Genomic DNA, 27625 nt, shown 5'->3' on the forward strand with positions numbered 1-27625 from the left:
AAGCATTTGCTGACTCCCTGCTGGTGTTATCGCTGATACCGGTGGGGACCAACTAGATCCAGCATCATATAGCTTTGGGTCTAGGACACTGCCCAGACCACCCATGTGTGGGGCCCTCTTCTTTTCCCTTCCCTTAATATATTTGTGGGCAAAATATGGCTCAAACACATGTAGACAGACTCCTGCACCCATTGGGCTCACATATTCTCTTTCCAACCATGTAACTGACAAGGACCTTTATTGTACCTCCTTGTTCAGGTGCCACTTTCTCCACTAGACGGATAACTTCTAATGGGCCTGCATCCCTTGTGTTTCACATGGGACTTGGAGCTTAGCGAGCTCAATGAAAAACCTGTGAAATGAAGAATGAACATGTGGATGGATTTCCTGGGGGTGTGCACTCACTGGTACACATCAAAGCTGAGGGATGTGGGGCACATCTGCCTGGGCTAGGACTTCTGTGTGCACACACCTGGAAGGATGGGCCGTGAGGGAGGGGTTTGAGCCGGGGCTGGTGGTTTGGGAGTTGGCAGACCAGTCTTCTCCTGCCTCCTGCTTGCTTCTTGGTAGCCTTGTTGGGGCCTCTGACCACTAGGCAGGGATTTGGGGTCAGACCAACATTTGTCTTTCTTCAGGAGCTGGGTTGCTCCCTACCTTTAACCTGTGGCATTAGTGGCTGCTCCAAGGTCCCCCAAATGGAGACTTCTGACCTTGGGCCTCTCAACTCAGGTGAGAATCAGAAGATTATGAAGACCTTGGAAAATTATCTTGTCTAGCCCCCTGTCGCCACGCAGGCCTAGAACTGAGAGTGGTTTACCTTTTCCTTCAGAAATCTCTGGAGAGGGAGATTCCATAATGTCTTTCCCCACTTCTCAGCCCCAGGCTCTGGCTGGGCTGGGTCTCTCCATCTCATTTGTGTCATGGCCAGGCCAGCCTTTCACTGGATAGCATATGCTTTATACTGTGGTCATGTGAGATCACTTAAATAGTTGGGAGCATATATTCTGGGTTCAGACTAGGTTTAAATCCCAGCTCGGTCACTTGTTGGCTGTGATGTTGGGCAAGTTTCTTTACCTTTTCAGTGCCTCAGTTTCCTTATCTCTACAATGGATATAATAACAAGGTTGTTGTCAGGGTTGATAGGGTCATTGTGAAGATTAAATGAGTTAATGCATGAAAATAATTTAGAGGAGCACCTGGCACTTAGCAAAATGCGTAGTAAATGTGAGCTGTTATTATTAAACAGCAGCTAGCTGCCTTCCTGCTCCAGATCTGGCACAAGTCCCTCTCACCTCACCAAACCAGTGCAGTTTGATATTTACTAGGGGTCCACTGTGTGAGTCGTCCTGTGCCAGGCATTGAGGGAGAGACAGATGTCAATAAGTTGAGGTCTCTGCCCTTAAGAGTCCCCTGGGACTTGATGTGGTGCGCATGCAAGCATCTACAGTGCTGGCGATAGAGGATGAATAAGGCAGGTTTCTACCTCAAGAAACTTGCAGTGCAAGATGGGAGGCCTGTGTGGAAGTAGCCTCCACAGAAAAATGAGAGGGGCATTTACTACAGAAACTTTCTGCTTTCTAGGAACATGGTATATTTCATCTTGGGGAAGTGGTTCTTGTGTAGGGCCCTTTGGGTGAGAAAGTCATGGCCTGAATGGGTGAAAATGAGATCAAGAGATAATGTTTTGCATAATGTAAGAGGCTGAGGAAACTGGCATCTGAGGCAGCAGAGCAGAGAGGGGTGCAGGTAGGGCCCTCGAAAGAGGGTCTGTGCATCAGTGAGGGTCATTGAGGACCAGCGAAGAAATCTCCAGGTAGGATTAAATCTCATCTTGATTTTTAAGAAGTTATTAGTTTTTGTTAGTAGGTGACGTATTTAAAATTTTAAGCATATGGGAGTGTATGCAATGAAGTGACCCTCCACCCCTGCCCCTAGCCACTAAGGTTAGCTTTATATTCCAAGAACAGAAAGAGCTTTTGCTTTTTTTTTTTTTTTTTAAAGCGGCACAATGTTCCACTGTGTGTGTGTACCATGTGTACCAAGGTTTATTTACGCAGACTGCTACTGTTTCACTTTGATATTGAAGTTGCTTACTGCGTTGTGACGTAGTTTCCTACCGTACACTTGAAACATCAGGAAAGTCTGCCACACAGATGTGGGCCTGGTGAAGCTTGGGAGCAGAGTGCCACATGGCAGAGGGCTTCATGAGGAAAGAACCCTCTGTCCCAGTCCTCAGAGATGCTGGGAAGGGGTCTGTACTTTCCACAGCATGTGGGCAAGGGCTTAAGCATTCCCAATGGATATTACAAGAAAGGGCAAGTCAAGGAGGCCCAAGGTCAAGAAGTCATCCAGATTTGAAATGCCTGGATTACTCAATGATGGCTACATAATTATAAATGCAGACAAATATGATGGTACAGACAGAATCCCAAGGTCATAAAATGCCAGAGCTGGAAGGGACCTCAGAGACCACTGGGCACCCCTCCCTCATTGTCACAATGATACAAATAGTTAACATCGATTGAGTCTTTACTCTATGCCAGGCAGCATTCTGAGTGCTTTATAGCAATTAACCCATTTAATCCTCACATAGCTTTTGAGGTGGATACTATCACCGTCACCATTTTAGATAAAGGAACTGAGACACAAAAAAGACACATAGCATTCCCAAGTTCACAAAGGTAGCAAGAGAAGAGCTGGGAATCAAAACCCAGGAATCTGGCTTGGAGTACATCCTCTGAACCTTGACATGTTCCACCATACAGGTGAGGAGTCAGAGCTCAGCAAGGAAGTCACACAGCAAGTTGGTGGCAGAGTCAGGGGGACTAGAACCCAGGAGCCCTTTTAGGACCCTTCCTCCAGCACACTGCCTCAGTTTGCCTGATGAACTCAGAGAAGGGCAGGTGGTATAGGGGAGGGGCCAGCAGGGGTGTGGCTCTGTGGGGATGAAAAGAAAGGCTGCAGTTCTGGGTTGTGGTCATGGAGACAGCCTGGTGCCTGGGGACATGCTGAATGCCTGACTTTGCACATTGATCTGAGGTGTGTCTCAAGACTCCTACTCTTTATTCAAAAGATATGTCTGGCTCTCTCAGCTCTTCCAACTGTGGTTTTTCTGCTTGGTGGCTTTTTCGTGGCCCAAACTGGCCCCTTGTCCTGTCCCCAAGCCCACCAGATCTCTCTCTCTCCACCTATCATCAGTAGCATCATCTTACCACACTAGCAGGACCCACAGTTTTGAGTGTGTGCGGGGGTATTTACTCAAAGAAACTGTTATGCCCCGACTCGTATCTCCACGAACCACCAAGAAGCCGACACCGATGCAAGAGCAAGAGGGAGTTTATTTCAGACTCGAGTCCGAACCGCAGTCCGCACACTGACGCAGCAGTGAGTAGGAGGCAGTCCCGAACATGGGGCTTCAGGGGGATTTGAAGGGAAAAATCGTAAGCATGGGGAGCGATGTCTTGGCGTTACAGGATTGGTACAACGAGCTTGTCACTTAGCGGGATTGGCTGGGTGATGGCGCCAAGGAACAAGGCGGGGGATTTGGAGAGTTACTTTCCATAGTTGCTCTGATTGGCTGAGTCTAGGGTGGGGTGATCGTCTTGCTATCTGCAGCTTTTCCGGGAACTGGCCCGTGCTTAAGATGGAGTCTTATACCTAAGATGGAGTCACTTTGGTTGTTCAAAACCATATCCAGGAGCTATGTACACAATGAGGACTCTAGAAATGCTTTCAGGGGTCCCTTATGGAGGTCTAATGAAATGATTGTGGGGTTTTGGAAGTGATGGCTTCAGGAATCTTTCTGACCTCTTCAAAGATGGGGCACTTTCAACAACTGACACAGTTAGGCTATGGAGCTCCCCACCTCACTGGTCCCCGCTATCCCAGTCACAGCAAATCAGCTGTCTGCTGCAGCTCGGAGCCCACCTGCGGGTGTGTCTATCTCAGACTGAGAGATCGCCCAACAGGTGGTGAAGTCTGTGAGATGGGGCAGGGCAGTGACCCATCTCTGCTCCTTCTTCTTGCTGGTCCCACCACACTTAGTTTGCCCTCCTGTAGCTGTGCTGCTGTTGGACTCACCCGCTTACCATGAGAAACTCCAGGGTATCTCAGCCTCCCAGCCACTGGCACAGTGTCTGGCACTTAGTAGGCACTCATTAAAGTCTATGAAACTGATAAACGAGTCTACCAGCCTGTCATTCTGTCTTGGAGGAATCCTCTGTTCTGGCCTTCACTCCAGTCCCTCCTACCTGACTCCCAAAGGAGCTTGTGGATCCATCCAGCCTGCCTTTTTTTTTTAAACAGCTTTATTGAGATATAATTCATACACCATACCATTCACCCACTTAAGTGACAATTCACTGGTTTTAGTCTAGTCTCAGAGTTGTGCAACCATCACCACAATCAGTTTTAGAGCATTTTAATCACCAGCCTGTTCATCTTTTGGCAGCACCTATCCTCCTCAACTTTCAAACACCCACAGGATTTCCTCAGCTTAAAAAAAAGAAAGCCTCCCTTGACCCTGCTCTGCACTCTCTGGCCATTGTGCAATATGTTCCCCTCTTTCCATGACTAAATCTCTTGAATGAGCGGTTCACACCCACTGCCCTCATTTTCTCAGATTCAATAAACCTTTTTTAAAAAGCATCTACAAAAATACTATGCCAGAAGTTTTCATATACATCATCTCACTTAATCGTCACAAAAAACTGTGAGCTGGGAATTATTATCTCTATTTTGGAGGTGATAAATCCAAGGCAGAGAGAAAGTGACTTCTCAAGGGCTTGGCCAGGATTTGAACCCAGATTTGTGTGAACCTAGAGCTGGTACTTCGCTCTGCTGCCTGCCATCCCTGCAGTAAATCCAGCTTCACAGTCAAACTGTTGACCTTCTCACTCATCACTTGGGCTGGGTGCTCCTCGAGTCTTACCACCGCTCAAATGACCTTTCTGTTCCAACCACACTGATACCCTTCGTGTAGGCTCATTCTCTCTCTAAGCCTTTGTTCAAGCTATTCCATTCACCTGGCATCCTTTTCCTTCCTTCTTTCTACCTTGGAAGATCTAGGAAAAAAAATTTTTTTTCTTTCTCAGATCTCCTTTCTGCATGAGAACTCCCTGTATTTTAATTGAGCCTACCTGCTTTTGAGGGCTATGTCTTGTTTTGTTCCTTACCTAACAGCTCAGTCTTGTCATTAAAATTGTTCTGGGCACAGTTTTAAATCTCCCGGGACTCTGGAACCACAATGGTACCCTACAACTGCACCTTGCTGTGTTATGGATGGAGCAGATTCTCATTAAGTCTTCTGGAAGAAAGGCAAGAAGGAGAGAAGGAAGGGAGAGAAGGAGGAAGGAAGGAAGGAAGGAAGGAAGGAAGGAAGGAAGGAAGGAAGGAAGGAAGGAAGGAACAAAGGAAGAGTTTGGGGGGGCGGCGCAATATGGTGGTAGTAGTAGTGAGGGTTCCTGGAAATGAAGATGTGAAAACTATTTTAAGGTTACAGTAAAACTGGCGTCTTAGCAAGGGGCCTCCTGCATTCCATGTGCTTAATGAGTGCTGTTTGCATGAAGTCGAATGACCCCCCACCCCCACCCCCCTGCTGGAGATGGTAGCGATGGTGCTTGTATCCTTAAATGGACTTACCTGTAGTCCATCTGAATCCTCCAAGATATGCTGACCTCAAAGCATTTTCAGCTCAGTCACCTCATTTATTCAGCAAATATTTATTAAGTACTTACTATGTGCTAAGCATAGTTCTAGGTACTTGGGATGTAGCAGTGAACAGAACAGATAGATTTGCCTGCTTATATCTGCTGACATTCTAGTGAGCGAAAGATACAATAGAGAAGAAAACATAAAAAAGTAAATTATAGGTTATGTTAGACAGCATTAAAGGCTTTGGAAATTAAAGTTAAGTAGGAAAAGGGGAGAAGATTGGGAGTGTCAAGGGAAGGGTGTTTACAGAAAAAATAGTTCGGTCAGAGTAGGCTTAATTGAGAGGTGAGATTTGGCATCAAAACAAGAAGGAGGTGAGGGAGTAAGCCATGAGGATCTTTGGAGGAGCATTCAAGACAAAGAACACAGCCGGAACAAAGGCCCTCAGGCAGGAATGTGTCTGGTGTTTTGAGGCCTTTGTGGCTGGAGCAGAGGGAACCGGGAGAGCTGTAGGAAGAGAGAGAAGGGGGCTGAGGTCAAATGGTGTGGATCCTGGAGGCCATGTGAGGGCCTGGCTTTTACTCCGAGTGGGAGGCAGCATTGGAGGGTGTTGAGCAGAGGATGGATGCAGTTGGCTTAAAAGGGGTCAACTCTAACTCTGGTTACTATGTGGAGAGTAGACTGTAGGGTACAAGGGTAGAAGGAAGGAGATCTGTAAGAGGACACTGAAGTGATCTGGGAGGGAGGGGATGGCAGCTTGGTGCAAACAGTGGAGGAGATTGGGAATGGCGGGTTCTGAATATATTTTGATGGCGGAGCCAACAAGACTTTCTGACGATTGAAAGTGAAATATAGGGGAGAGATACCAATGGCTCCAAGATATCTGGCCTGAGCTGTTGAAAGGATGGAATTGCTCTTAGCTATGATGGGGAAGCTGTGAGTGAAACACATTTAAAAGGAAAGATCAGAGGTTTGGTATTGGCCATGTTAAGTTTGAGACATGTAATGGGCATCCAGGTGGTGCTGACACATAGGCCCTTGACTCTTCAGGTCTGTAATCCTTTGACTTAAGTCTGCTCTTCACCACCTGTGCAGGGCTGCTGCCAGGCACAGAGAGTGCAGATCCTTTAGACTAAGAGTGCAGTGTATGGAGTGGCCCTGTTTCTTTCTTTCTCCTTCTCCTTCTCCTTCTCCTTCTCCTTCTCCTTCTCCTTCTCCTTCTCCTTCTCCCTTTCCCTTTCATTCTCCTTCTCCTTCTCCCTTTCCTTCACCCCCTTTTCCCCTTCCCCTTTCTCCTCTTCCTCTTTTTGAATTTTTACAGTTTTATTTGAGCCAAACTGACGATATATGCTGGGGAGTAAGATCTCAACTGTTCCCTTGTGTGGCCTTATTTCCGAGGCTTGGTTTCCTCATTTGCAAGATTGATTATAATAATACTCATTTTGGGGGTTGCTGTGAGGGGTCGAATGAGATAGTAGACATTATTTAGCACAGTGCCTGGCACAAAAGAAACATTTGAAAAGTAATGAAAAACTAACAAGGAACCAACCTGGACTGGCTCCTGCGGACCAGTCATCAAATGGGTTATGGGAGTGGGGACTAGAGAGTCGGGGAGAGGAAAGGCTAAGAATGAGGCTGGAGCCTGGGGGATGTGATTTCATATTCCAAGGGGATTGGAGCTTGTTGGGCAACAGGAAGGGGATAGACTTGTGGAAGGGTATATGGGCCATCCAACTACAGGTGTTGGAACAGCTACTGGGCTTGGGATTGAGCAGCTGTTCTCTGAGTGTCCCAGCCAGGATGATGAGGGGCAGGCTTTCTGGTTGCCTGGGGACACTGCCCCTTTGCAGTCGTACCTATGGGAGACACTTGGCATTTTTAAAGTCCATGTCTTCTAAGGGCAGAAGCCAGGATTTCCTCAGCTTTTCTTTCAGACCCAGGACATGCTTTGGTGTGCAGCAAGGCTTCAATGAATTTTAGCATCGGTCCTTCTCCCCACATCTATAAAATGGTGGCTAAGAAACCGTATTTTCCAGAAATGCTGTAAAGATAGCACGTGACATCATATAAGAAACTATCTTCACAGCAGTGATGCCATTTAACCCCCAGGATGTTCAATGACCTCCCCAAAGCCACAGGTATGGGATGGAGAGAGATTTAGGCAATCTCATTCAGCAGGGGTCTTCAACAAGTTTAGAAAGTGGGGAGGGCAGAGCTGGGCAGAGAGGAGGGGGAGTCAGGCTCCGTCTGGATAGGGCATGGCTTCTTCAGGTGTGGGGTGAGTGTGCTAGGTGCAAGGACTGGAGAGTGAGATCCCAGAAATTGGGGCAGGGAGTGGAGTGAGGGGCAGGGTTCTGTGCAGCTTCCTGCAGCGCTTAGGAGGGAGTGAATGTTTTAGGGGCATGAACCAGACCATGGAACCCTCTTGCTGGGGAGATACTATCCTCCCATTACACGGATGAGGCCTGGAGAGGGTAAGTACCTTCCTCAAGGTCATACAGTCCAACAGTAATGGAGCCAAGATTGTGACCCAGCTCTGCTCAATACAAGGGCTGCCCTCTCTCCACTACACTACTGGTCATTGTGACCCTCAGGCAACAGGGGGATGGATAGTATCTGATGACCTTTTGACAGTCTCTTTCAGCAGAAACATTCTCTCAATCTCCGCCCTCTGGTCTCCCTCCACACTTGCCCCTGCCTCCTCCCTTTCTCTTCCCTCCTCATTACTCAACCCCTAGTAACCCCACTGGCTGTGTGCAGGGCTTGCAGGGAGGAGGTGTCTAGCTTTTCTCGGTGACTCACATTAACCCTCTGCCTCCCATCCCACCCAGAGGGTGGTGTGGCTCCCCTCCCCCACTCCATCCTCTACAAGCACAGCTGAGGGTACTTCCCAGAATTAGCCACCTGAGAGCAGCTGGAGCAGAGAAGGGGATGTGGGAGAGAGGATGGAGGCTAACAGCTTCCAGATGTGCCAGGGCAGGAGAGCTGAGGGAACCTCCGGTCCAGTGGTCTCCTGCTGTGGCTGGGAGGCTGGGATGGGCTGGCCCCCACATCCAGGACTTCAGAATTGCCAAGGCAGCTGGGCAGATCCCTACACGAAAACTGTAGGCAAATTCATGTGTATAGAGTGAGGGAGGCCCCCCACCGCCGCCCCCCTGCCGTACCGCCCCCCCCCGCCCCCCCGCACCTGCAGGTGCTCCTAGGAAAACCCATGTGGCCCAGCTGCCCTCTGTGGGGCCCTTTTTTTTTTTTTTTTTTTTAAAAAAACATTCAGTTATTAACATTTATATTTCTATGCCTAGGTTACGTGGAAGAGGCGAATAAGCGGTTTTGCCACATTTCAGAAAAAGTTTCCAATCAACACCAATTATGTGTGACAAATCACTAGGATTGGTAACATCTTTAGGTCAAGACTGACCGGAAGAACAGGCTCTGGTGCTACGGTTCATCTCCACGAAGACTATGGCACAATGGCCAGCATGAGCCATACGAACACAACCTTCAGCACTGGTCACAAATTCGGATGTCTTCTCTGAAGCTAGCAAATCAAGTGAAATAACCCCGATTTTTTAAAAGTTTTAAAATGAAGCCCAAATAAGTTAAAAAACAAAACAAAACAAATAAAAAACAAGCCATTCTCTGGGCACATTTTCCTTCCAAAATTTACATAAAACACACTTTGCTCCTAATAATATTAATCCTATTGCTGTCTACTTTATGCTGCCAGTGTGGTAGAGACACAGAGCGTAGTGGCATAGCGTGCAGGATCCGGGCTCACAGTGCTCAGAATCAAATCCCTGCTCAGCCACTCACCAGCCCTAGGACCCCAGGCCAACCGCTCAGCTCCCTTAGCCGTGCAACGGTTTCTATTTCAAGAAGTTATTATTAGGGTTGAGTGAGATAATCTATGCAAAACACTTAACACAGTACCTGGCATGTAGTAAGTTATTACCATTTAGAGAGAACACTTATCTTGTTTCAGAAGCTATGCCGTTTTACCTTTGCAACCTGGAAGTTAGCTATGAGTACCCCTATTTTCATGAGAGGAAATTGAGGCTCAGAGAGGCTAAAATACCTTTCTGTGGTTACACAAGTGTTAAGTGGCAGGGTTATGACATAAACCCAGGCCTATTAGACCCTAAAACCCACGCTCATTGTACAGTACCCTCCCTGGGTGTTTCTTGACTATTTTTTTCATCAGCCATGAAAGGTCATAGGACCTGCTAGTGTCTGGGGCCATATTTTTTGTCTTCCTTATCTGAAGAGACAACTGAACAGAAAAATGGGCAACAGCTTAGGATTCTGAGGGGTCCTGGAAGGAGAAGGCAAGTACTCTAGAGGGCACTAAGGACAGGAGATTTCGGGAACATGGACGAAGCAGGGGACAGGGTATCCAGATGTTGGAAGAAGTCCAGGTTGTCCTAGGGTGTCCTCAAAGAGTACCTAGGGCCCCTCTGAGCTAAACCCCAGGATCTGCTGACTGCTCTCTCAGTATGTGTTTCTTGCTTTGCCAATTGCTGCTCCTCTTCTGCACGTCTTCTCCTTGGCTGGGGAGGGATGGTGGAGGGTCTCCAAAATTCCCCTTTGTGGGATGGAGAGGACAGAAGAACAAGGAGGAGGAAAACCAAGATTGAGGGGGCTAGAGCCAGCCAGCAGGGAGGCCTGCCATTGGCCCAGCTCCCAGGGCCTGGCCTGAGGAGGGAGCTGCTTGCCCCTTACCATTCCCTCCCCCTGCCCCCCAGGGCTCCTTGGCTGCTCAGCCTGCCAGCTGGGCCCCCGCCAAGCCAAACAGCTGCCAGGGGGAGAGGAAGAAGCATTTCCGAGCAGAGAGGCCCCTGTGGGCTCCAATTCAAGTCTAGAATCCCCCTTTCTCACCGCCAAGTGAAAAGGGGAGTTCGTGCAACATGCACACAGGCATGCACGCATGGCACCAGGGCGCCTGGGGCACACAGCCAGAGGGCCTGGGATGCTACAGAGCGGGCGTGTCCAGGAGCAAGCTCGGGGAGGGATAGAGAGTCGGGCCCTGTGTGACTATGCCAGGTGGTAGGGGGTTGGGGAATTAGGTTTGGCTCACTCAGAGGTTGGGGGGAGTATAGTGGGTTAAATAGTTCCCCCTCCCCCAAATTTATGTCCACCTGAAACCTCAGAGTATGATCTTACTTGGAAAAAGGGTCGTAGTAGATGGAATTCAGTTAAGGATTGAAATGAGATCATGCCGGATTAGGGTGGACCCTAAATCCAATGTGAATGTCCTTATAAGAAATAGAAAAGAACATACAGAAACCCAAGGGAGAAGGCCGTGTGAAGATGGATGCAGAGATTAGAGTCCCAGGCCAGGGAAGGCCTCGAGCCACTGGAAGCTGGAAGAGGCGAGGAAGTGTGTTATCCCCTAAAGCCTCTGGAGGGAGCGTGACCCTGCCGACACCTTGATTTTAGACTTCTGGCCTCCAGAACTGCAAGAGAATACATTTCTCTTGTTTTAAGCCACCAAGTTTGTGGTAATTTGTTATGGCGGCTCTAGAAAACTAATACAGGAAGGCAAATGGCAAAAAGGATGGGTGGATACACTAGGCCTTGATAAGAAAGCCTTGGAAAAAGATCTTTTATTTATCAGGCTACTCTTCGGTGCCAGACACTTTTAAAGATACTTATCTCTGTTCTTACAATGACCCTGCCAATAAAAATTATGATTCCCATTCTACAGTGAGCTTCAGACCCAAGGTCGTTTCGACTGATTTGGATTCCAGTATTGGATCCTCTGTTTTCTAAGCCTGGCCTCTTCCCACCTTCGCTCAAGGGGAAGCCTCGGCAGTTTCTAGGTCAAATGATGCATGCTTCAAGTTGGAGAGAATGTCTCCGGAAGCCCAGGAGGGGAACATATATATCACTGGGGAGCTGGGCAAGGCGACATTACCCCACTGCTCTGGGCGCCTTCTGTGACTGGATGCCCCCTGGACAATATATGTTCACCACTATTCTGGTAGTCCTCAGGGACGCACATGCCTGTTCACATCCCTGAGCCTTAGGGAGGGAAAGGAGACACCCCTACTCGTCTCATTCCTGCTGCTACAACCACTATCGCTCTCTCCAGCAATGCCACCACCATCACTACCAGCCCCTTTGTCAGTCACTACCTGTAACCACCATCACCGTCACCACTATCAACACCACCTGTATCACCATTGCCACGACTGAAACTACTAGATCAGCTGTCACAGCCAGTACTTCCATGTCCGTGTAACCATCTCCATCACTTCCCCTCTACCCCTGCCACCACCACCACCACCATCGCCATCACCGCGTGACATGATGGAGTTGTTAGACGTGGACGATGTGACTCGGGAGGTTTCTTGTGATGGGAGGGAGTGGAGTTGGGATATGTGTGGCTGACAGATGTGATCAATAGTAGTGGATTACCCTAAGGTCGGCCTTGTTGAAAGGGGAGGTGAGTCTGCCTGGCTGGAGTAAACGCTTAGTGGGACAGACTGTTTTCGCAGGCGTAGGTTCTGGCGGGTGGAGGTTGCCTGATTTGTGCTAGTCTCTGGGGAATATGGATTTTGGCGGGTCCCTGGCTCTTGGCCACCTGCCTGGCCTGGCTATAGCAGTGAGGTCATGAGAGTGGCTGTGCTGGGAGTAGTGGGGAGTAGGGAGAAATGGAGGGGGCCCGCCCTGGCTGGGAGAGGAAGAATGTCTCTCTCCCCAGGCCGACCCTACCAAAGAGAGTGAAGTCAGCACTTCTTGACACTCTCTTCCTTCAGACTCTCTCTTTGCCTGCCTGGCTCCTCATGGGCTCTAGATGTTGTGGGCTCTCTGCCATGGGCTCTTTCTCTTTCCCAGAGACACCTGGCTAGTCGGTTCAGCCACCTGAGGGAATACAGGGATCAGAAGACTCTGATCTGGGGTTAGGGAGAGAATTAACTATCGGGGAAGGATGTCACATTTCTCCACTCAGTTGGGCAGCCCCTCCTTCCACATTAGGCTAAGTGTGTGTGTGAGTGTGTGTGTGTGTGTGTGTGTGTGTGTGTGTGTGTGTGGTGTGGTAGTGGTGGTGGGAAGTGTGGCAGAATATGCCAGATGCTAAGGCCACAAGTGCTCCCCTTGCCACTTCCCTGCAAACCAGCTACCTCCACTGCCTTTAAGAACGGGTCTAGCAGGCTCCGGGGACAGCCTCTCTCAATCCTTCCAAACCCCTGAGCTGCCCAAATGCCAGTCTAATCCCACCTCTAGGATCACTTGAGAGCTTCGGAAGTGGGAAACAATACTATTGTGAGATGTGTTTATCTCTGCATCAGGCATGAGAGCTGGGCAGACAGGCTGGCGACTGAAGAGGACGAGGGGCCACTGAGTAGCAGACAGGAGGGGGGTTTGGAGGGTGGGGTCAGTGAGAGCACTGGGGAGGGGCCCAGGCTTTCCCCCACACCCTGAGAAGAGGGTGTGGCTGGACAGCCTTCCACTTGCCACAGCAGATCACTCCTCAGGGGAAGACCTTTCGCTGGGTTAGGAAAGACTTTGGCAGGACACAGAGACCTTTTTATGAATAATATGATACGATAGAGACACAATAGATGACACAATAGACAATAGATGACACAATAGTGATAGCCAGTGTTTACTGAGTGCTTACTACGTATCAGGCCCTTTCTAGGCACATTATACGGATCAACTCATTTACTGCCACCCCCCCCCCCATATCACTATAAGATTAACATGATTACTATTATCTGTATTTTGCTTGAAGTTATCCTGTTGATGAGAAGTGGGCCTGGGATCTGTGCATGGTCCATTTGGCTCCAGCATTCAAGCTTTTCTTCACACCAGGGTGGGGTGGTGGTGTATTTCTTCTTCTGAAGTTGGGAGTCCCCACTCCAAACCTGTAGACACGTCTTCCTCCCCGAGGTCCCCTCCTGGTATGGTAAACAGAACAGAAACAGGAGCCAAGAGCCTTGGGATTTTGTATCTCTAGCCTTCTCTGTAGCTGTGGGCAAATCCTTGCTCTCTGGCCTTAGTTTTCTCATCTGCCCTGTGCAGTCACTGGACTGTTCTCTGAAGGTCCTTCCAAGGTGCCATCCGGAGTTGAGCTACCCTAGCTTGGAACTTACTCATGTTTGTAGGCTTCCCTGGGATCACCCTGGTCCTGGGAATGGCTGGGGTGGGTGAACGCAATGGCCAGAAGACTCCTGTATGTCAGGAATGCTCTCAGGTGGCGCTGTGGCAGCTGCCTCTTTGATTCTGCTCTATCAAGAGGAGCAACAGTGTCGCAGATCAGAGACAACAGCCAAATCTGTTTGCTTACCCACAGACCCCTGTGTGAGTGTGGGGGTGGGAGCAGGAAGAGAGGTTCTACTGAGATCTGATTCTCATCAACACTGCGCTCCCTTTGGCCACTCCTGACTATGGCCTTTGCCCCAAAGGCAGTGGTATGGATAGGGATAGACCCTTAGATCTCACTACTCTCCCATCTCCTTCTCTCCTCCAGTCCTCTGAATAGCCAATGGGCAGCATTTCAAATTATCCTTCTCACCCTACCAAGCCCTTTCCTCTCCTTCAAACCAAATATCAACAGGCTGTCTATTTATCCAGTAGACATTTACAAAGTGCCCACCATGTGCCAGCACCATGCCAAGTGCAGGAATATAGGGGTGGATAAAGTTTGATTCCTGCCCTAAGGAGCTCATAGCCTCAAGGTGGTTCACCCCAAACCAGCCACTCATTTCTTACTCTCCACACTTTTTTGCTTAGGTGCATCCACATGCCTTTGGGGGATCACCAGAGGTGGAGGATAGAGTAGGATAGAGGGATTCTCTGGGGTCTGGAGGTCAGAGAAGGTCTGGGGGAACCAGAACAAGCAGGAAGAGTAGACTCTGGAGACAGCAGACTCCAGGAGGGGTATACCTGACTCTGGGTGGGAGGTGCAACCCCTTTCTTCTGATGGTTGCCTGGGCCAATGCCTGGGTAGGAGGAGAATGGTGGGTGCTATCTTCCTTTTTGCTGGAGGAGACTTCCAGCAAGAGAATATCCTGTTTGCTGAGCTGGAATCCTGAGATCTGTTTATGCCAACTTGGCTGTGGTGTTCCCAGAATTTTAAGAGAAAGAGGGGTACAGAGCCACAGATTCTGGGATGGAGACGTGGGAGGACAGATCTCCATGTAGGGGAATTAGACTCCATTAGAGAAGCTGGTGAGTCTGAGGAGATGGGTCTGGTTGGATTAACCTGTTACAAAAAGCAACAGCAAGGACTTGTCAAATGGAGAATACTAATCTCATGTAAAATATTGATGTCATTCATCCATTTATTTCATCAACAAGGATTATTGAGTGACTACTATATTCCAAGCACTGTATTAGAAGCTGAGGATTCAGTGGTGAAAAGAAAGATTCAGTTCCTACTCACTTGGAAATTGTGTCCAAGTAGAGAGAAAGACAGTAAGTTGATTACTATATGAAAAAATTATTTTGATACAAATTTGAAAAGCATTAGAGAGAAGTACAGGATGTTATGCTATGAGAATTTATAACACTTTGATCTACCCGAGTCTGTGTGATTGGGAAAGACTTCCCTGAGGAAATGACATTTAAACTGAGGCTTATAGAATGAGAGCAATGAGTTAGGGTAAGGTTCAGCTGTGAGCGACAGAAAAAAACCCAAATAATGGTCATGTAAACAAAATAAAAGCTTACTTCTCTCTCACATAAATGGCGCCAGAGCTAGGTAGTCCAAGGCTGGTAGGTCATCTCCATAATCATAAGGGACCCAGGCTCCTTCTATCTAATATCGTTGCTCCATCATTCTCAAATGCACAGCTTCTATCTCATAGTCCAAAATGGCTGCTTTAACTCCAGCCATCAAGCCCACATTCCACTCAGTGGGAAGGAGAAAAGAGGAGAAAGAAGGGCATGCCCCTTCCTTTAAGAACACATTTTTGTAGGTTGGACATCATTTCTACTTACATGGTTATATACCAAACTGGAAAGGAGGCTTGGGAATTTGTCTTCATTCTGGGCAGCTAAGGGCTTAGCTACAAATCAGCAATCCCTCTCTCCATTACTCCGTCTCTCACCCAAATTAGCTGGGTGAGAGACGGAATGATGGAGAGAGGGACTGGCATGTGTGAAGACTTTCAGGCAGATGAGACATTGAGAATTATTTAATGACTCCTGTTTTCTTGTGTTTAGCTAAATGACTGGTGGTTGCATTTGCTAAGCTAAGGGACCCTGAAGAAGGAGCAGGTTTGGTAATCGGGACAAGTTCAGTGTTGGACCCATTGAATTATAAGGCTTGTGAGCCTTCCCTGTGGGGAGGCTCATGGGTATATGAGTCTGGGCTCAGGAGACAGGTCTATCCTGGGAATCATAGGCATATTAGTAGTGATTAAAGCCATTATGAGAGGAAATGAGAAGGCCCGGGAGCAGCGGAGAGTGAGAAGAGAAAATGCCTAGGGCAAAACCCTGAGAACACTTGGAAGATGCTCTCCTGGTTTCTGGTTCCCTTTAGGGGCATTGTCTCTCTGCCATCTTGTGGGATGATAAATCGGATAATCTGCTCTCCCACTCCAAAGTTTGGAAGGATCCCTAAAGACCTATTTCACTAGACCCTCCCTCTCACCAGTGCAGAGGCAGCCAGGTGACCTAAGCTCAGGGATGGGCAGCTTGAGCATCCTAACGCTGGCATAGAAGAAGACTTTGGAGTTTAACCAAGTAATTTCTGTTCCATTTCTGAGTGACGTACTCTAGCCTCCCAGTAGATTCCCTGAGCTAGTTCTTCAATATTTTTCCAATAAATTTTTTTTTTTTTTTTGCTTATAAATGCCAGAATTGGTTTTTGTTACTTGCAAACAGAGAGGAGCCAGCAAAGGAAACTGAGCCAGACAGGACTGAGCCAGACAGGGGCCAAAAGAAAACTAGGAGAGTGAGGTTTCACAAAACGCAGTGCAAGAGTATATCTTAAAGAAAGAAGTAGCCAGTGGTGTCAATTTTTATTTAAAAAATGTCCAGTATGTCTAAATAAGCATAGGAGAAAAGGCAAGAAGGAGACACAGCTGTTAACAATAATCAACAATGGCGGGGCAGGCTTTAATAGATCCCTGTTCAAAGGAAGGAACCCAACTCTACTTTCTTAAGACAAGAATAACAAAAAAAGTAACTTATCGGCTATGGTCATTGAAAAGTCCGAGGGTGGACCTGTCTTTGTGAATAATGTCATCAGGACTGGTTTCTGCTCTCCTGTGTTGGCTTTCTTCTCAGCCGTGATCTCCTCTGGCAGCATTTTTGGCAGCTTCTGACGCATACTGTACAGTTAGAAACTCCAGAGTAGAAAACCATTCTCCTTCCCAGTGGCTCTAGTAAAAGCTTGGGATTGGCTCTTTTGGCCTGTCATCTGTCCTTCCTGAACCAATCACTATGGTCAGGACATTTTGGTGCTTGAGTAACCAGGCCTGAATCACGTGTCTCCCCCTAAAGATGGGCAGGAGTGGGGCGGGATGGGGGTCATCTTTATCCATCCTTTTACAGAGGGCCTGCCCAGAGAAGTTCAAACAAACTTATCAGAAGGTGGGACGGGTTCTGGGCATGAACGCCAAACCTGCAGCCCAGCTTACCAGAGAAAAAGCTACAACTGGCTAAGTTTGGCTCACAGGGCCAAACTTAGGAGGGCCTGGAGCAAGGCCCACTGAGGCCCACTTCCCTGGAGCAGAGGTACTGGGCAGATAAAACTACATTTGACCATGCATGTGGACCTGGCGGTGGGAAGATACAAGGAGAGTAAAACGGCAGAGTGGACAAGCGGGCTCTGCAGCCAGAGACCTGGATTTGAATCCAACCTTTGATGTTTACTAACTTTTTTACTTCAGCATCTTAGTTTCTTATCTGAAAACTGTGGTAATGTAGGCATAGCGTCTACCTCTTAGAATTCTTGTGAGAATTAAATGGAATTTTCTGCATAAAGGGGTTAGTTGTGTTCTTAGAAGATAGTAAGTACTCAGTGAATGTTTGTTATTATTATAGTGGACTTGGGGGTGTTCCATGCCCTTGATGGGGGAGCAGGCAGTTTTTGGATCCCCCTTCTTCCTGCCATCACAGTCTCCCCAGTTCAAATCCCAGAATTCACTAATGGGCTCTATCAAAGGCCAGCCAGATTCCAACCCTGGTGATGAGGAAACTGGCGGGATACCTGGTGGTCAGGTGTGGTTGGGGTGGGTTCTAATAGGGCTGGGTCAAGGTGAGTGGGGAAGATGCTGGAAGGTCAGGGGTTGAGGTGGAGAAGGAGGGTGGGGAAGTCGAGGTAGACTGGGAAGATGAGGACTAAGGGGAGGGGTGATTTTGGGCAGAGCCAGCAGGGGTCACTGCAGATCTAAGTAACCTCAAGGAGGCTCCTGGCCACCCAAGGGCCTTCTCATGTTACTACCTGCCTTTGTAACTGTCATCACTGGGCTTTAGGGCTCACGTCAGTTCTGGGCAGAGGGGCTGAGGTTTGACTTACGCAGTTGGAGGTAGCCTCCTCAGGAAGCTGCCCTCTGTGCCCTCTGGGGCCTGGGCCATCTCTCCTCTGATGGAGGCCTTTCACGTGCCTGGCTTTCCTCCTTACTGGACCCTGAGCTCCAGCAGTACCTAGAAAGTGTCTCTGGAGATGCTTCCCTATAAAGAGCTCTAAGACCAAATGCGTTTTCTTGTGTCATTTCTCCTCTCCAAGAGTTGTGGCCCGATGAGCACTTTGGAGGCTCAGAGAAGTCCTGCAATCAAGAAAACCCGTCTGACTTTGTTTAGCCTGGTTTTAGCCTTATTTGAGTCCTATTACCAGGATACACTTAGGGCAACACTAGTTTAAGGAATGTCCTGGGCAGAGGGCAAAGGCCCCAGGGGTGGGGAGGGGGGAGGTTAATGAGGCAAGCCTATTACCCTTTCCCCAACTTCTTTTGCAAAGTAATACATAACCCGTTTGTTGTAGAGAAATGGAAAAAATCAAAAGTGCAAAGACAATTACCTCCCCCACCTCCTGCTCCTTAGACCCACCTCAAAAAGCTCTGTCCTCTGTCCTCCCTCTTCCTAGGGAGGAGGAGGTGACTATGGGGTTCCCATCAAGGCAGATGCCCTTCTATCGTGTGTGTGTGGGGTGAATCAGAAAAGAGTCCTTTCAGAGATCCTTTCATTTAACCCTCTGTCTCAACGCTGGGCAATTCCTGCCTCTCTTTCTCATGGACATTCCTAGAAGAAAGGAGGATGTTGGCGGTGGTTCAGAGGGGGGGTGAGTGGCGTGGAGGGTAAGTGGGTATCCAGATCACCAGGGTGGAAGGAGACCTTCCTTTGTAGGTGAGGAAACGGGCTCTAAGAGGGACGAGACTTATTGGGGCTTCACAATGAGCTAGTAGTAGAGGCTGCAGAACCGTGGCTCCTGCCTAAGGGCCCTCCCCACCACTCCCCAGCTCTCGATGGCAGGAGGCCCTAGAGGGGCCTGTGTCCTCTATGCAAGGCTGCTGTTTTTTCTGTGGGACTGTCGGGCCTCCTGGGGTGTGTGGGTGCCATGCGCGTGCACCAAAGTTGTGTAACAAGCTCCAGGGTGTGTGTGCGCTCTGAGTAACCTGATGCAACAGGGAAGTTGCGGTCTCGTGAGCTGGGGTGTGGGCGCTTGGCTGGGGCCCAAACCACAAGGAGTATTTGCCTGTGGCTGCAGAGGCTGGGCACGGGGGGTCGCAGAATTGTCTCCGTCAGGGCTTGTCCACCCCTGGTGCCTACATCCTGGTCCCTGTGGGCAGAAGGCTTGAAATGGCGCTGCCTGGCTGGCTGATGCTGGAGGAGGGTGTTGGTGCAGAGAGGGAGACCTTGCCCCATCCTCATCCTGGATGCCAGGATGCCTACTGTGATGAGGGTGGGGGCAGGCAGGGCTTCCCCCCTGTGGTTCCATTTCTTCCATCTCTTCCTGGTTGTAAAACTGTCCCCCCAGCCCCAGCAATCCCCGACCCCTCACATCGGTTCCAGTCTTTTTGCGTGGCAACATCATCTCTTGCTCCCTCTGCTCCCCTGAGTCCCCCAGCCCTGCACCCACCATGGTCTTTTCCTGAACAATCCTCACTCTCCCATTGAGGAGAAGCAGAATGAGGGAGAATAAAAAAAAATCTGCATTCCAGCCAGGCCAGATTCTAACTGTCTACTGCCATTCTTGAATCAAGTGACAGAATGATCCGAGTCCTCTCAGCCTTCATGTGCTCATCTGAGAGATGGGTACAAAGATACTTTCCACAGTACTGTTGGAAGAGACCTAGGATCTAGGAAGGAAACCCATAAATGGGATTGCCCTTTAATTTCGTCTCACACTGATTGAGTGTCTGAGCACCTTCACCCCACCATCTCTGTCACCAGATGACACAATGGGCACTTGGAGAGGTGAGTAGTGAAAGCAGACACTCTCCTGCCTGCCCTGTGCCTGGTGAGGGTCTCAGTGCCCATCTGCGAACCTTATCTCCTTCCTTGTCTCGGAGGGAGGTGAGGCACGTGTGTTCCTTCTGCCCATCTCACCTGCTCCAGTCCTCAGAGAGACAACATCTTTAGTAGTGCCCAGTGGGCTACAGGGCCAGGGAAGGGGAGGACGGGCATCTGTATCCCGTAGCTTCACCTCCTTCCCTGGCTGGGCTGCACCTGGCTTCCTGGGGCTCCAACCAGTGCTCTCATATCTCTTTGAGTCTGTGTCGCTTTATCCTGCACTAACTGCCTGGTATTTTGATGATCTGTTTATGTATCTATTGTAAAAATAATATATAGTGCTTACTGTGTACTAGGCTTCACATATATTAACTCACTTCCTCCTCACAGCAGAGGTAGGTATAATTGTTATCTGTGAGGAAACCGAAGCTTACAGAAAGGAAGTGCCCTGCTCACATTCAAATGGCTTGTGTTATCTAACCTCAGTCACTATCATATCACTGTGTTTGATTTTCTTCAGAGCCTTGATCCTAGATACTTGTCTATCTGTTTATGTATTTGTTTGCCCACTGTTTATCTCTCTGTCTACACAGTAAGCTCTACGAGGGCAGGGACTTTGTCTTTCTTATTCACATTCCCAAAACCTGGATTGGTGCCTAGTACAAGGTAAATGCTTAGTAAATATTTGTGGGAAGAGTGAGCCATTGACCCACTCAATGGAGATGCTTCGAGAGTGTGCTCTGTGGTTGTTCATATCAGTTGCCCCCACGCTACTCAGCACAGGGCCTGGCCTAGACATGGAGCTCAGTAAATGTTTTGTTGAATGAATAAATGAATGAATGAACAAATGGAAGAGCGTCCAGAGGACTCAGTTATTACTGCTTTCCCCTCCAGACTCTAGGAACTAGTAGAAGATCCTCAGCCACAGAAAATATGGAGAAAGAATTTATTCTTCCTGGATCTCTGTTTTGGTTTTTCTGTGTGATTTTATGTGTGGGCACAGAGTGGGTACACAGGGTTTGGAAAAGCATGAGAAAAAGATTGGAAACATAACAACCCCTGGGAAATGAATCCTTGAATAATTGCCTCGTGTCCAAAGGCAGGAGGAGGTATAAACAGAGCATATGTGTGCAGCTCAGAGGAGGCTCCTAGTAAGTGATGAATAAACAAGTGAACTGGTGAGTGAGTAAGAGAGTGAATGAGTTGAGTCAACTACACAGTGAGCTCCTTAAGGCAGGCCCAGGTCATAATTTGTTTTTGCACCCCGAGCCCCAGCACAGGCCCAGATCAGAGTTTGATACATGTTTGTTGAATGAATGAAGGGATGAATACATTAGTAGCAAGGAACATGGAAATGAATAGAAAGGGTAGGTGCAGCAAAGGGCTCCAGAGCCCGAGTGAACCCAACAAAGAATGCAGACTCCAACTTTTGGGTCTTTTTCACAGGCGTTAGGGTCTGAGAAATAAGAAAAGGGCCTGGAGAATGCCAGGAGCCTGGCTTCCATCCATTTATTCTTTCCAGGTGAACTGTCTGGGGTACTGTGCAGATATTAATAATAATTATTAAAAACATAATAAGACCACATATTTGCTGAGCACTTACTATGTGCCTGGCTCTAAGGTCCTTAGATGTGTTAAGTAATTTAATCCTTTCAGCAACCATAGGTAGGTATACTGTTTTTCCTATTTTGTAGAAGAGGAAATTGAGGCACAGAGAGGTTATATAAATTGTTCAAGGTCATGCTACTAGAAAGTGAACATACAGTCATTTCTCACGTTCTGCTGAGGAGAGCAGTGGCTGCTCATGCATGTCCCTAGTAAATGATGCTCTCTGGGTCCTGCTCTGGTTGCATTACCTCTCTAAGCCTCAGTTTCTTCATCTATAGAATGGGAACGTGCATTGTGATGTGCTAGGAGACAGAAGTCAGGGAACTCTGAAAGCAATAAAGGGGCAACAGGGCTTTTTAAAAGGGATTTTCCTCCTTCTCCTCATGAATCACCATCATCTTCATTATGATCATGATCACGATAATCTCTAGACCTGGTCTCCTGCCATTAATATGCCAGGTTAGGCTACAGCACTGGAGACCCCGGTGAGATGACGAATCAACTTCCCATTCATGGATAATTGTTGTCTGATTTGGCGTCATTTATCTCATATCTCACATATCTCATATCACCCTCTAAACCTTTACTCAGCTCTGGCCCCACCTTCTCTTTCCTCAGTTATTGCAACACCCTCCTCCCAGCCTCTGGGGTCCTCCCCATTCCCATTAATCGATTTATGAAATATGTAAATCGAAACCATTCACTCCCCTGCCCTCATGCCAAGAACCAACACTGACTCTAAACTATTTTATTTTATTTATATTTTTATGAAATGAGAGGCCCCTGGTATTGTGACACCTCTTTTCTAGCCACCCCTCAATGCCATCCAGCCAGGCCATATGGCTGGCAATTCCTGTAATGGAGCATGGTTTTCATTGCCTCTTTACCTTTGCCTGTGCTGTTCCCTCTGCCCAACACGTCTTTCCCAACTTTATTTCTACAGTGAATGCCTACTCATTCATTTTACTCTCCAGAAGAAAAAGGGCATTGTTGCTTTTCCTGGTTATAAAAGTGATGCATGCTCGGTGTCAATAATTCAAGCACTATAGAATGCACTAGAAAAAAGAAATGTTTCCTATCCCATAATTCTAACAATTGGAGATAACTGCTGTTAAAGTACTGTGGGTATCATCATGAATGTTTTTATATGCATATATATACATATCTTTAAATATGTATAAATACACACATACTTACAAAAATAAGATCAAGCATGAAATTTGATAGCCTACATTTTGCTCTAAATGAAACGTTTTGGACATTTTTCCTGTGAATCAGCAGTTTTACACAGTAATTTTTTTGTTCTTCAAAACTCAATTCCAATTCAAATATTTACTGCTCTGGAAGGCTCTCCTGGTTTCCCCCTTCTCCTCTAGTCCCCACCTATGGTGTCTGTCCTCTGAGGACTCATCCTACCATGTACCTCTTTCTTTGAAACATATCCCACTTGTAAGGTCATTGTTTGATTTAAAAGACAAATGCATAAAAAATAATTATAAATCTATGTAAATGGACATACAATGTACAAAGATATCATCTGTGACAATAATATAAAGGGGGAGAGATGGAGCTGTAACAGAGCAGAGTGCTTGTATTTTGATACTATGTTGGTATTATTAAAACTAGGTTGTTGTAAGATATTAATTGTAAGCTCAAGGTAACCACTAAGAATATAATGAAAAAATACAAAAAAGAAAAAGAAACAAAAAGGAAAAAAGAAGAGTATTGTAATGGTATATTATTTTAAAAAATCAACTAAATACAAAAAAAAGGTTGTAATAAAGGAACTGGGAAACAAAATCATATAAGACATACAGAAAACAACTAAATAGCAGAAATAAATCATTCTTTATCAGTAATCATAGTAAATATAAATGGATCAAAACTCTTCTATTAAAAGGTAGAGATTAGATTATTCTTTATCAGTAATCATAGTAAATGTAAATGGATCCCACTCTTCTATTTAAAGGCAGAGATTCGATTTAAAAACATGACATACTGTCTACAAGAGACTCACTTTAGATATAAAGGAACAAAGAGATTGAAAGTAAAAGGGTGGAAAAAGATATCCCATGCAAATAGTAGCCAAAAGGGAGCTGGGGTGGCTATATTATTGTCATACAAAATATACCGTAAGTCAAAAAATATTACAAAAAACAAAGGACATTATATATTAATGAAAGTTTCAATTCAGCAAGAAGATATAGCAATTATAAATCTATATACATCTAAAGACAGAGTCCCAAAATATCCGAAGCAAAAACTGACATGTTTGGAGAGAGAAATAGACAATTCTACAATAATAGTTGGAGACTTCAACACTCCACTTTTAATAATGGATAGAACAATTAGAAGTTCAATAAAGAAATAGGGGACTTGAACAACCATTCTCTAGGATAGACAAGACGTTAGCCACAAAACAAGTCTTAATAAATTTTAAAATATTGAAATTATGCAAAGTATCTTTTCTGATCACAATGAGATGAAACAAAATCAATAACAGAAGGAAAACTGAAAAACACAAATACGTGGAAATTAAATGACACCCTCTTGAACAACCATTGGGTCAGAGAATAAATCACAAGGGAAATTATAAAATACATTGTGATGAGTGAAATTATAAAATACATTGTGATGAATGCAAATGAAAACTATGGGATGCAGAAAAAGCAGTTCTCAGAAATTTATAGCTGTAAACATTTACATGAAAATAAAATCTCTCAAATCAATAACCTGAGTGTGCACCTTAAAGAACTAGAACAAGAAGAGCAAAGTAGCCCCAAAGCTAACAGAAAAAAAAACCTAATAAATGTTAGAGTAGAGATAAATTAACTAGAGAATAGAAAAGCAATACGATAGAAAATAAATAAAAAGTTCTTTGTAAAGGTCAACAGAATTGATAAAACTTTAACTAGATTGACTAAGGAAAAAAGAAGATTCAAATTACTAAAAGCAGAAATGAAGTGGGGACATTACCACTGACCTTACAGAAATAGAAAGGATTATAGCAGAATGTTATGAAGAATTATATACCACAAATTGGTTAACCTAGAGGAAATGGACAAATTCCTAGAAAATTGAAAACTTCCAAAACTGACTTAAACAGAAATAGAAATTTTGAATAGATCTTTAAAAATTAAAAAGGTTGAATCAATAACCAAACCCTTTTCAACAAAGGAATATCCAGTACCAGGACCTGATGGTTTCGCTGGTGAATTCTATACACTTCTAAAAAAGAATTAACACTAATTCTTTTCAAACTTTTCCAAAACATTGAAGTAGAGGGAACATTTACGGCTCATTTCATGAGGCAGGCATCATTCTGATACCAAAACCAGAAAAAACACTACAAGAAAACTACAGGCCAACATCTCTTATGCATGCAGATGTAAAAATAATCAGTAAAATACAGCACGCAAAATTCAGCAGCATATTAAAGGAATTATATACAACCAACTGGGACTTATTCCTGAAATGAAAGGATGGTTCAATATAGGAAAATCAGTCCACATAATACACCACATTAATAGAATGAAGGAAAAAAACAAAAATACACGATCATCTCAATCGATGTGGAAAAAAGAATTTGACAAAATACAAATAATTTCATGATAAAAACACTCAATACACTAGGATTAGAGGAGAACTTTTTCAGTATGATTAAGTTCATATATGAAAAACCCGCAGCTAACATCTTATTCAATGGTGGAAGACAGAAAGGTTTCCCCTTACAGTCAGAAACAAGACAAGGATGCCTGCTTTTTGTCACTTCTATTCAGCATAGTAAAGGAGGTTTTAGCTAGAGCGATTAGGCAAGAAAAGAAATGAAAGACATCCAGATGGAATGAAAGTAGTAAAATTATCTCTGTTGACAGATGACATAATCTGACCTTAACTTACACTATGTGTAAAAATTACCTCAAAATGGACTGGTGACCTAAATTTAAGAGCTAAAACTTTAAAGTCTTACAAAAATCTTTAAGACTTTGGATATAGCAATGATTTCTTTAGTAAGACACCAAAAACATAGGCGACAAAAGAAAAAAGAGATTAATTGGACTTCATTAAAAATAAAAACCGCCACTGAATTGTACACTTAAAATGGTTAAAATTGTTCTTTTTCACAACAGGTTTGCCTCCAGAACACAGGTGTGATAACTACCACTAAATCTAAGCCAAAATGGGAAAGGAAAAGACTCGTATCAACATCATCATCATTGGACACGTAGATTTGGGCGAGTCTACCACAACTGGTCATCTGGTTTACAAATGTGGTGGGACTGACAAAAGGACCATCGAAAAATTTGAGAAGGAGGCTGCAGAGATGGGGAAGAGCTCCTTCAAGTATGCCTGGGTCTTGGATAGATTGAAAGCCGAACGTGAGCATGGAATCACCAACGGTATCTCCCTGTGGAAATTCGAGACCAGCGAGTATTATGTGACCATCATTGATGCCCCAGGACACAGAGACTTTATTGAAAACATGATTACAGGCACATCACAGGCTGACTGTGCTGTCTTGATTGTTGCTGCTGGTGTTGGTGAATTTGAAGCATGTTATCTCAAAGAACGGGCAGACCCATGAGCATGCCCTTCTGGCTTACACACTGGGTGCAAAACAACTAATCGTTGGTGTTAACAAGATGGATTCCACTGAGCCGCCCTACAGCCAGAAGACATATGAGGAAATCGTTAAGGGAGCCAGTACCTCCATTAAGAAAACTGGCTACAACCCTGACACAGTAGAATTTGTGCCAATTTCTGGTCAGAACAGTGACAACATGCTGGAGCCAAGAGCTAATGTGCCTTGGTTCGAGGGGCGGAAAGTCACTCGTAAAGATGGCAGTGCAAGTGGAACCACGCTACTTGAAGTTCTGGGTCGCATCCTGCCACCAACTCGTCCAACTGACAAGCTTTAGCGTCTGCCACCTCAGGATGTCTACAGAATTGGTGGTATTAGCACTGTCCCTGTGGGTGAAGTGGAGACCGGTGTTCTCAAACCTGGCATGGTGGTCACCTTTACTCCAGTCAATGTAACGACTAAAGTAGAGTCTGTTGAAATGCACCATGAAGCTTTGAGTGAAGCTATTCCTGGGGACAATGTGGGCTTCAATGTCAAGAATGTGTCTGTCAAAGATGTTCATCATGGCAATGTGGCTGGTGACAGCAAAATTGACCCACTAATGGAAGCAGCTGGCTTCGCGGCTCATGTGACTAACCTGAACCACCCAGGCCAAATCAGTGCAGGATATGCACCTGTGCTGGATTGTCCCACGGCTCGCATCTCTTGCAAATTTGCGGAGCTAAAGGAGATTGATTGTCGTTCTGGGAAAAAGCTGGAAGATGCCCCAAAGATTTTGAAATCTGGTGATGCTGCCATTGTTGATATGGTTCCTGGCAAGCCCATGTGTGTTTAGAGCTTCTTTGATTACCCTTCTCTGGGCTGTTTTTCTGTTTGTGACATGAGATAGACAGTTGCTGTGGGTGTCATCAAAGCAGTGGACAAGAAGGCAGCTGGAGCTGGCAAGGTCACCAACTCTACCCGGAAACCTCAGAAGGCTAAATGAATATTATCCCCAATACCTGCCACCCCACTCTTAATCAGTGGTGGAAGAACTGTCTCAGAACTGTTTGTCTCAATTGGCCGTTTAAATCTAACAGTAAAAGACTAGTTAATGATTACAATGCATCATAAAACCTTCAGAAGGAAAGAAGAATGTTTTCTGGACCATTTGGGTTTTTTTTGTGTGTGTGTGTGGCAGTTTTTAAGTTATTAATTTTTAAAATCAGTACTTTTTAATGGAAACAACTTGACCAAAAATCTGTCACAGCATTTTGAGGCTCCACTAAAACAAAGTTTAATGAGAAAAAAGATGGTGAAAATTACAAATTTTATGTTATGTATATTTTACCACAATGAAAAAGGTTAAATAAAATCGAAGTTTTTATTTGTTCA

At 46.0% G+C, this 27625-nt stretch overlaps 1 pseudogene; it reads left to right on the top strand.

The window, feature by feature from the left end:
- Window positions 1-27315, top strand: part of LOC107501922 — a 41899-nt pseudogene extending 14584 nt beyond the window's left edge.
- The last annotated feature ends 310 nt before the right edge of the window (window positions 27316-27625 follow it).

Source organism: Rousettus aegyptiacus, unplaced genomic scaffold (assembly GCF_014176215.1).
Source record: "Rousettus aegyptiacus isolate mRouAeg1 unplaced genomic scaffold, mRouAeg1.p scaffold_m13_p_1, whole genome shotgun sequence".
NCBI classification, from domain to species: Eukaryota; Metazoa; Chordata; class Mammalia; order Chiroptera; family Pteropodidae; genus Rousettus; species Rousettus aegyptiacus.